At 35.2% G+C, this 12,097-nt stretch overlaps 1 protein-coding gene across 2 annotated transcripts in view; it reads right to left on the bottom strand.

Annotated features, from left to right (window-relative positions):
• Nucleotides 1–12,097, bottom strand: part of OLA1 (Obg like ATPase 1) — a 96,470-nt gene that overhangs the window by 24,280 nt on the left and 60,093 nt on the right. The window lies entirely within an intron of this gene.

Below are 12,097 nucleotides of genomic sequence, written 5' to 3' on the forward strand. Positions count from 1 at the left end.
TCATTTCTGAAGGACCTGTACCTCTCATGCCATGTTATCTCTCTCCTCACAAACTCCACACTTAAAGGTGATTTTAAAAACGGGGAAAAAAACCCATTTCAACATCCAAATAATTTTTTTTCTATGTAAGTAACTTGCTTAATGCTTAAGTTACTTAGAAGAGAATGAAAGTGCAGACAGACTGATTCACATTGATCATTCCCATATGGTTTAAAAGATACATTTCAACCTTACTGAATCACTAAAAACTATATTGAAGCAGCTTCTTGAATTACATAAAAAAAATTAAAAATAGTAAACAAGATCATTACCTTATTAACCTTAAAGTATGTGAAATTTATCTGAAAAATATTTTATTTCCTTCCCATCCCTTGGCAAAGTATTCAATCACAGACATTTCTATAACTATTTCATGATTACAAGAAAAAATCCTGAGTAAAAAAAGAGGTTAATTAATCACACACAAGTCTTTTCATATAAGACTTTATTTTTTCTTATAAGACTTTACTTCTACCTTCATATCTACATGTACTGCTAACTATTTTAACAGCTAGCAGTTTTATTTCCTAACACACATTTTCTTCACACCTGAACACTTTCCGTAACAAGGAAAAAAGAACAGTGATGTTAGATGACTTACTATCAAGGAATAAACTACGTTAACATTAATATCATATTACAGTTGTAGTTTGTGATGTTTTCAAAAAGAAACATTATTGGTATTGTTGGACTTTGTAGTTTTAGTGTGAAGCCATGCACTAGTGCATCAACCAACAACCCCACTGAATTCCTGTGCTCATCTAAGAAGGGATCCTGCTGAATGTCCTAATGCATCTTATTGTGAATCTGCAGCAAATAAAACTTCATGTATGAGCTCATGATGTGCTTTGCTGCTGGAAAGTCACAGGCTCTGTGGGAAGCTTTTTATCTTCCCAGCAGTCAGTTCTCTGAGAACATCAGTGCAGCTACTGTAGTTACCTGTAGATTACTTGTATTTTCTCACATCTGTGTCCAGCAATCTAAACCATGATGATAAAGGGTCATTAGGTTTTGAGTGAGGAAGGGGATGGACTAGACAATTTGCTCTGATAAGCTCCTTGTTGCGAGTGCCGGTTTAGAATGTGAAATGCAGGGTTATGCACATTCTCAACTCAAAACCCTGTGCTCCCAGAGCACCAATTAAAAATCATACTCAGCCCATCTTAAACTACATGAACACATCTTACCTGAAATTTTTACAATTAATAATATTGCAATAAACTAATTCTATCATGGTACAAGAAGGACATCAACTGTCTATTAGCCACAAAAGAATTCAGGTACAATTACTAAGATAACTGCTGTTTGGAGCACAGCAAAGCAATTTCCCACAGTGGGACTTACAGTTCAATTTACCAGTTGGGCAAATATTTTGTGCTCTGTAGTGGTCCGCAGAGTTAACAGTTACCTGTAACATTTGAGCAGTGTTATACTTGGAGAAAACTTTTTTCAAACTAAACAGGTGTTTCAGCTTTATCTGTTCCCATGAATACAGATTTTTTTCCAACCTTGTTCTAAGAACTCTTTTAAGACTTTTCAATTAACATTCAATGCAAATTTATGAAAGTGCCAACGGCCCTATTTTCCCATTCTAAGCTACTGACAATGACATCTTGTAAGTTCCAGACTTCTCATTGAAAGAGGGATGAGAATAAGCACAATGTCACCTATAAAATTATGTTAGTCCTCATGTAACTTGATGAAGTGGCAACGGGGTTTTTTTCCTAACTCTTTTTCCCTACAGCATAGTCTTAATTCAGTAAAATAATAAAAAAAACCAGTTACATGAATTGAACAATAATGGAAGAAAGCTGTGTTTTCATATGCAGCAAAACCAGATTATGCCACAAATACAGTAGAGTTCCACTGACATAGTCAGTGACAGAACTGTGAGAATTCTTTGAAGTATTTATAGTGAAATTTTATGTCAAACTCCACAGAGTATCATGGTATTATATTAGTCAACATTAAATACATAGAAAGACAAAGGAGACACTGAATATTTCTTGGTCCATGTACAATCCATCAAAAGAAATTCAGAGATTTAAGAGTATCAAGAATGTAACTACCACACTTCCCTCTTCTTGAAATTAAAGATTAAAATAATTACCATTCAAACACTAACTCATCAGCTTAGATAGTTCAAAAGGGTTTTTCTCCACTGCCCTTGCAGAGATGATGATATCCTGCTATGTTGCTTTTGAGTCTTAATTTCAAGCCAGTGAAGAAAAACAGAAGGCTGATATTTTACACAAAAAAGGTCCATTTCCAACTTAGAATAATTGTAAAAATGCATGAGCTCATAATGGATTTTTCACCAAGATTTAAAGACATAATTTGAAAAAGAGCTCTTTAATTTTATCGATTTTATTTTATACATCTTCTAGTTGTTACTTCTACAAGAGAACTAGCTACATAAACCACATCTGGGGTTTTTTTATTACTACATGGTCTTTAATGAAAATGCATCATTTTGAGAACATTAACAGTCTGCATCATCAGGAAAAAAGTATCCTTAGTAATTATTCATACACCAAGCAGCTGTAAACCCAAATCATTTCAGAAGACCTGAATGTGTCAAGAACTTTGACAATTATGACTGGAGCAAGGAAACTGTAGCACTGCAGAATTTCTTATGAATTTTTCTAGTTACTTTTTATAAATGCTGTCCTAGATGACAGCTTAATGTGTACCACATGCAATATTTATTCTTCTTCAGTGTCAGACTGTCTAGCCATCCAAGGGAATACAAAGAATGTCACTTATTAGGATAAAAGCACAAGGAAGGTAATCAAGGACATATGTAACATCAGCCAATCATGCCCTATTTCAACATCCTATTCCATTCATAACAGTTCAACAATTATTTGCTTACTGATAACTTGCTTTCAGGCTGTTTGTGTTCCCCATAATGGTGGTTTGCATTTATTTTGCTCTTTAGAATTGGACACTTGCTGTGCCATGCATGTTTGTCAAAACTTTCTATCTTCTGTCAGAAATAGCTTTAGCACATCAAATCATTTCTGTTTGTCAGAAATCACTAATAGAACAATCTAGTCCCTTCTACGTCAATAGGGTACCAACAAAACCAGAAATCAGAAACAAAAGGCCATCAGACACCACACACTACTGCAAGACAGGCAGCTAAACCTATGCTACTATTGAATATACTTTGATCATATAGCTGTGTCTTTACGGAAAGGCTAGTACGGAAATTAGACTGACCAGAAAGGAAATATACTTCAGCAAGACACTGTCTGAGTACAAAGACATTAACCTGTTTTTAAGTTTGAGAACTGAATTCCTTACTAGTGTTCCATGTCTCTTTACCCTATTTCTACTTATTTATTTATTTTACCAAATACCTACAGGAAATACTTGCAGACATCTTATCTGCTGATTCCAATCTATATGATAGATCAAGTAATGAAAAAGCATTAGTACAGAAAACAAGACAGGCAGATAGAGGGAGCCAAAGACAAACATTTGCCCTCCATAAAGTTATTTTTAAATAAAAGTAATAATAATAATTTTTAATAATTCTATGCGAAACTGAACACACATGCACATGCATGCACACTTCATTAATCTGAGTATCCTGGGACATAAAGATTTTATTAAATAAAAAACAGGTATGGATTTAATGAGCCTCTGAAACAAAGCATAAGCTGGAAGTACCATCACATGTTTTAGATGGACGACATTGTGCAGGTTTTCAATGTATTAGGTGTAAGACTTTCTTTTTAATAAAAGCCATTTGGATTTAAATACATTTTTGCTTCAGAAATGTCCTACTGTGCCAATGCATGAGAACAAGAGTGAGACTTAATATACAATGAACACGATTAATGAATTTTCATTGTTCGAGTCAATGAGTACAAAACCAGCACAGGCACTTAATTCTCTTTCAAGTATTTCTCTTCTAAATGTCTCTTTTATTTATTCTATTTAACTTCTCTTCAAATTAACAACAATTAAGGTCAAGCATTGGTAATAAAGCATAATAAGATACCCATGTCTCATCTGACAGTTCTTCCATTAAACATACAAAATGTACAAACTTTCCTCTTCAATTTAACATGAACTTGCATCTATTCCTGGTTTCAAGACAAAGACCCATGGTTCTATCCATTGTAAAACTAGTGACTATTAACATTTGAACATTAGTCATCAGTATTAGTCATTAGAAGAAATTCAAGTTGAGAAAATAAACTACTCTGCCAAAACTTTAGAAGGTAAGATGTTCCTTTGGAAAAACAAGCAGTTAAATGAAAACATATTTGCACTTACTCAATACAAAAAAAATGAGCTGTAAATAACCATAAAATTAAAACAAAAACTATTTTTTTAAAAAAATGCATCAGATTTTCAAAATAATCATCGATGAAAAATGTGTCTGTCAATTGTGAAACAAAGAATTCACTTAGAACAAAAGCAAACTTTAAAAATGGGTGCCTGTACTTCCAATTGTATAAAAGTCATCCTTCATAAACATTATTTTTCCATTTATAATAAATGATGTTTGATTGGCTGATGTTCCTCTGTAGCCGTTTACAGAACACAGAACAATGTTCCATAACATTCCCACAGAGTATGGAGATGTTGCAGACCATTCATGAAAAACAATTTCAACATGAGTATTTTCCTCAGATCCAAGAAATATCTCTATAATATCAATTGCAGTGACAGGAAGAAAAATGAACTTCAACTATGAGAACCAAATGATACTAACACAATTCTGTGGCAAGTGATAGCAAGAAACGTTTCAAGAAATGATCCAGACAAATTCAATATGCAGAATTTTAGAGGTATACAGAGATACTTTGCAAATCAGATACGTCAATACTGAGTAACACATTAGGGAAAGAAAGATACTTATAAATTTGGACATTGTTTAAGAGATAGTATTACAGTGATACTGATTGCAATACCAAATTCAAAAATGCAAAAGCAATATAAGTATATTCTTTTGTTATTTCTTAATATGAGACAAAATATTATCACGGGGGTTTTTTGCTTTTAAAAAAGTCTAAAATTAAAGCTCATCTGCCAGTTATTAAAACAGTTGATGTGCCTAATTTGAGAGTGAAGGACTCTCTTTCCTCTCAAAACCCACCAGTTACAGACGGCAAGGAGGTATCAAACCCTCCCACAGAGGAGGAGCTACTGACATTGCTTCCGTGTCACCAAGGGAGGCCACAGTCACCCACCTCTCTGGAGTCACACTGGACACTCTTCCTCCTCTCCATCTTCCAGATTTTCAACAGCACACCACAAAAACAACTGCTGGTTTTCAAATGCCATTATCAGATATAATTATCATGACCCAACAGATGTTAAAAGCTGGGGACACATGCCCACATTATCTATTTTCCCCTTGATTTGAAACATACAATAAATAAGAGGGAAGCATTGCTCAGCCAGCTAAGGTTGTAATACCATTGGCCACTGAGGGACAACTACATACAGCAGACACTTAGAGGACGCTGAGCACATTTGGAAAGCCTTTCAAAAAGAGGACTGACAGAATTATGTCTCTGCAGACATCATTCAGGAGATAAATCACTGATACTGTTCCAGAAGAAAATATGCAATTGCTAGACAGTATCAGTATTTTTATTAGGTAATTTGATTTTAAAGGAGAGAACATTTTCCAAAAAATTTTGCCTACGATTTCACCAGCACCAAGACTTTTAGGGAAATAGTGAAGAAAACTGAAGCATGAAGCACAAGTTTCTCAACAGTGAAAAGTCAGCTCTTTACACAGAACATTGGGAAGAAGGAAGACCAGTTATTTATCTGCCTCTGCTTTTTTCACACCCACTATGCAGTAAGAAAATCAATTCTCAGGAGACATCTCTGCATCCCAGGTTTGTTTCTGAGCAGTTTAAGCATTCTCCAGTTTTAAAAAAGACTGAAGTTCAGAAAGGATGCTGTACATCATATTGAATCCAGAGTCACAAACATGTCACATTGCAATGACTTTGCAAAAAAATTCACATCATTGTCTTGGACAAAGTCACCACATACTGTTTTCCTGTGGAGGTCCTTCTCTTTGCCGCTCATGTTACCTGTACATTGAATTGATTGAAGTCATGTAATTAATTGATTTTACATCTAGTGCAACATTATTCTCTCCCTTAGTACTTTTTCTCTTAAGCAGCAAGTGTTTATAAAGGTGACAAAAATATTTATTGAGAAATCCCAATTCCAATGAAAATCAGGAAGAACCAAAGCTTCTAGAGTGTTTAGACAGTATATACAAATAAAGGTGCCCTTTCTTACCCTGCACAGCTTTGGATAACTTTGTAAGTAGTGAAGTTTTTGCTTCTTGCAAGTCAGCATCTACTACTTTAGATTTTACCTATGAAAATCCAAGTGTCTAAATAAAATATCACACAAATTTCTTCTTTCTTTAACTGTCATGACAGATTAAACAAAAGCATCATTAGCAGGTAGCAGTTCCTAAGACTACACAAGCCAACCGGTGGAGCATCCAAACTCAGCTGCAGTTGTTCAGCGTTACAATGGAACCCACAGAACTGTGTATAAACAGCTCAGAAATTAAGGTCATGATAGCCAGAAAAAAACCCACCAACCAACCAAATGAGAAGAGCATCTGGATAGAAAAGAAGGAAAGGAAGAGACGATGGTAAGCAATGCTGAATTGTTCAAAGGGAGGTTTGGATGACACGCAGCTGGTAAGACAGGAATCATACACACAGCAGTGATGTTGAAAAGTTACTTGTAGCTGCTTTCACTCAGCACAGCCTTACTGATATGAAGTGCTAATACACAGCCCTTTTGCATTACTCTGTCAGTGTAATCAGCCTGGTGCACACAGATGCTCTCAGAGTACACAAGAGGCTCAGTGGGTTACGGCTGGGCTGTCAGGTGTGACTCCGAACACTGGAAAAACTGTTCCTCATTACTCTGGTCACGCTGCTCTCTACAGTCTGCAGTCTTTGATGAGTTCTAAGCATAGTGTAATGATACCTTTACCTACCAGGACAGGCTCTCTCAAAAACCAGAAGGTTCACCTCTACCACAGCCACCCCTCTTTTTACCAGTTCAAGACTGAATATATCCTGACTAAGTTACTAAGACTTTATTTCCTGACTTCACAATCTACATTTTAGCTATTTAGTAGTACCATGTTGTAATCAGGTGGACCAGAATTTTTATAAACAGCTTTACCATACAGTATTGTCCATTTTAAAAACATTTTATTTGAAAATATTTACTGTCCTAATACTTGGGAGCCAAGGCACAGAGATAACACATCACACTTGGGCGAAGGATGAAGCTATTGTGCTGGAAGGTGCACTTGTGCCTGGGGTGAGGTTACACACCAAAGCTGAGAGCAGGGACCTGTCCTTCCATGCCTAAAGGCATGTCCCAAACACCTGCTACTACCCAAACAATATGTATTCACATTCAAACGGACAGGGGACTTCAGAGGGGCAGGCATAAGAAAGCAAAGCAAAGCAGGAAGTCTGGTGAAAGAAATCATCCCAACCAGAGGACTGGACTGGAACTAAGCCAGTAAGAATGGGATGAAATCAAAGGAGAGGGAGACAGAAACTGGCAAAGACCACTGGAGAACACATCAACTAGGAAAAGGGTAGGGAAAAACATCTGAGATAGACAGAACAACTAAATGAAAAGTCACAGGAATCGGTAAAAAGGAAGACTACAAGAAGTCAACTGGCAATGTCAGGCAATGATGTTGGAAGGAAAACAGACTGCCATTTGGTTGACGGATGATTAATTAACTTGTATTCATAAATTAATTTGTGTGAGAAACAATAAAGAATAACTGTTCATTAAGCAAACAACATCAACTTTCCTCTACTACACTAGGTAAGTGCTCTATGGAAAACATATGCAATCCTCTAGTTAAAACAATCTGAGCTGTAAGGTTCTCTCTCTCATTCAGGCAGTAAACATGCAGCACGATGCCTATATTCTGGATCGGCTAAACTTTGAGTATCTGACTTCTCAACCTGTGTGTGCAAAACTCTGTTTATACATAGAGAGCATAAATAAACTCCTAATATTCTTTAAAAACATTGCAGTTGTAAGGCAGGAACAAGAAGCGTAATATGTTTTAAAAAATTTTTTTTCCAAATCTATCAGCATAGAAGACAACCTTAAAATCATTAAGCAGGTATGTCACGAAAACATCTCAATACCACAATGGCATTACAACTTGTAATTACGATTTTAAAATTTCTACAAATACATTTTTGAATATATTTGTAAGAATAAAAGGTATCTGCCTAAACATCCATACCCGCAGAAATACAACCAAGAACTTCAAGTCTCCATTTATTACCAGATAATAACTTTATTCCTATCTAGTTTAAAAGCGAAAGACCAAGTGAAGCAGTTTAATTCATACTCAAACCTATTGAGTCTTCCTTGTACTTGACCCATGATATTTCTTTCTTCATGTCAGATTTCCCCACTCCCTCCATTTTTTTTTAATATTTGGAACATCTGAAGCAATATGAAAAAGATTAATAGAAAAGGATTATTCACTCTCATACTACAAGATCTAAGGAGCATCAAATGAAATTATGATGTGGCAGATCCAAAACAAGCATAAGGAAGTACTTCTCCATATAGCACATAGTTAAGCTGTGGAAGTCCCTGTTCCAGGATATTGAGATGCCAAAAAGTATACTTGGGTTCAAAAGGTCAGTGACTAAATCTATAGGATAAAAATCAGTCAAAAACTATTAACCACAAGTATACCATATCTGGTTTAGTCAGTTTTACAATAACAGATTGCAAGAAGCTGGATGCTTACACTCTGTTTGCTTAATCTGTTCCTATCATCTTCCCCGGACATCTGTTAGTGGCCTGTCAGAAACACGATACCAGAAAAGACAGACCTTACATCTGACCTAATTATGTCTCTTCCAGCTTAAGAACATTAAAAATGCTATAAAAACTAATGGAGAAAATCTTTTTTATTATGATATATATGCCACTTTTCTAAATACATAGGAATAAGATTCTAACTTCTCTATCCCATCAACACCCAACTTATTTCTAACAGAATATCTACCATAACATTTTGAAGAACAATCCCTTAAAAATTATCTTAAGATACATTTGGATATTCATCAAGTCTGAATTATATTAAACAATGTTCAAAAATCCATATTAAGTCTCAGAAAATTTAATTACAATGCTAGAAAATCATTAGCAGCATAATCAGGTGACTGAATTACAGTTAAGGCATAGGACAAAAAAATTCACTTGACAAGACCTGAGAAGTTGAGTCAAAACATCAGTTTATGCAGCTTTGACACAGGCAGCATTCCTCGTTCTCACTGCAAAGAATAAAGTCCAAACTACCAAACCAAACAGGAAGCTAAGCATGGTCCACTACATTTGCTCATTAATTAGCTCAATATATTTCATAATTGGAATCCATATTATGAGCCACTAAAAGCACCCTCTTTAGCAAGACTAAAATGTAAACCTTTAATTAGATGAAGGGCTGATAAATCTGCTATCCTGAATTTAGGCGACATCCTGTGACTCAGAAACCTGTTTTAACTGATAATTAAAAGGCTTATCTAGAACTCAAATACATGTATACCATGTTAAGGTACTAGGTCCATATAAAAACCATGAAGAATTGTTAAAAAAAGGGTTTAAGTATTCACTTAGAGCACACCAAAATGTAGTAAGAATGGTTTCAGTGGATTCCCCCATAAACATCAAGATTACTGTCATCTGATCACAACACAAGTGCAACCAACACAGCTGCCATGTCAGCTCCTCTTCAGGGGCCAGGTCTTAATCATAAATCAACTGAATGACTAATTCAACATTGTTAAAACCAGCAAGTAACTGCTTGGAGCCATTCCAGTTTTTACATCTTTCAAAAGGTCAATACACCTACTCAAACACACAATAGTCCTATCGCTCAGTGTTTTCTTCTTTTCTTGGATTGAAAAATAACACGTTGGCACTTAATTTTAAGTGTGTTTTAACTAACAATTAAAATGTTCATTAATTCTGAAAGAGTGACCCAGTAAAACAAAGACAATTTTAGTTTTCCTCTCCACCCACAATCAAAAAGCCTCTCCTCTCTTTTGCTGTCTTAAACACTTTCATAGTTGCAAAAGTCTGACCAAAACATTTTACAGTGGAGCATTTCCTGTGTTAACCTAACTTTTGTTGCAGTAATATTATGAATTAAGCTCAGAAATAAATTTTTTTGAGATGAATGACTAGTCTAAATGTGGCTTGCATTTCAAATATGAATCCCTACCCCTCAAAATAATAACAAAAATCACAAAGTGGCATCTAACAGTAAAATATATTCTAATCATTTACATCTGCTTGCACCACACAAATGACAGAAGCCCACGGTTAGCATCCTTCATAGAAAACATTTATTCTGCTCTTAAATATAAAAGCTATGTTGCATAAACAGAGGATTTAAAGCTGTTGCAGAGTGGCTGAAGGAAAGGAAAAGGCAATCTTTCTGGTTCTAGTAGATGCTTTTCCCTATCACACAATGTTTCCCACTCATAAATACATGACAAATACTTCCTCAATCATTTTTTACGAGCAGGGATGCACAGGGGGTAGTCAATGGCTAGCTTGAGGGAAAATAGGAACAGCAGGAGGCAGAAACTGTACTGAAAATGGCTATGTGGTAAATTCTCTTCTGGAACATCACTCAGATACCCAGGCTTTGATCTTTCAGCTACAATTACACTCACATCCATGAGATCTGGGTATACTTTTTAAAAACTAAACCATTAATTGTAATAGAAACAGTTAAACTGTTGCATTATATGACTCCTCAACTCAAACATCTGATTTTTTACAAAATAAAAATTGCAATTTATCTGAAGATTTGCTTTCAATTGGGTTTAACTATGTCATCATCATGACTAGTCTCACAAAAACAAGGGGTGACTGGCGACAGCTAAATCACAGCCTGGCGTCGCCCAAGTCGTCTGGCTACCATTAGGGTCTGGGAAATGGTATTTACTGTACAATTAGAGCCAGTGAGCTCTACCTGTAATCATCCAAATACAGGTGTGAAGACCGTTTTTCGGCCAGGGAAACCAGCTCATCCATTTTCACATAAACTTCCACATCTGTACCATTTCAGCAAACCTGAGGAAACCTCAGCATTTGAACTTGGAAAAAAATATCACCTGACAATAACAGAGCAAATACAACTATCCTGATTTAAAAAACCTCCTTAGATAGAACCACTTCTTATTTTAAATTGTCATACTCAAAAAATATTCAAATAAAGAACAAATGAATTTAAAATTATAAAATTTGGCCAAATATTAAGAGTTTACATTATTATATTGGCTATCCAGTGAGTTTCAAAGTCTGTATTTAGGGCTGAGAGGGTTGCTATTAAAATACGTCAAATTTTGTTCTTTAATACTAACATAAAATGTCTTGTAGTATCAAAAGGACAGTTTTAGTTGCAGTAATTTCACAGAATTTATTCTAATGATTTATTGGAGCTAACCATCTGACATTAATTATTGTTTTGGCTTCCAGTCTATGAATGTTTATTTTTCAGTTTAAAGCCTTCTCACTCTTTGATATCATATGGAAATGAGAATTTTTAATGGAAAATTGAAACCATGTGCATCTAAGTACTTAATGAAGTACAGGGAGAAACAGAGGGTATACTTTAGGAGAATTCAGATATTCTGCTTTAGATACTTTTGATTTGTTTGGATGAGTTACACGCATATATCTGTCCACAAACACACATTTATACATCTCCAAAGTATCTCACAAGTGCAGTGTTTAAGATTCTGAATTTAAGAAAAGATTTGCTGTTTGGTTGCGTTTTTTTAAACTAAACACTCTGCTGCTATAGATTTTTTTAAATCATATGTTAACTACTCAATCTGCTCCCTCCTCCACAAATCAAGTGTTTATCCTATCTAGAGCCGGCAATAACATGCTAAATGCTGTACTTCTCAACAGTGGATTCCCACCATATGTCTGCCATGTTAGGACTGGATCTTCATCCAGTTCATTGAATGTC

This window comes from Pithys albifrons, chromosome 8, assembly GCF_047495875.1.
Source record: "Pithys albifrons albifrons isolate INPA30051 chromosome 8, PitAlb_v1, whole genome shotgun sequence".
NCBI lineage: Eukaryota > Metazoa > Chordata > Aves > Passeriformes > Thamnophilidae > Pithys > Pithys albifrons.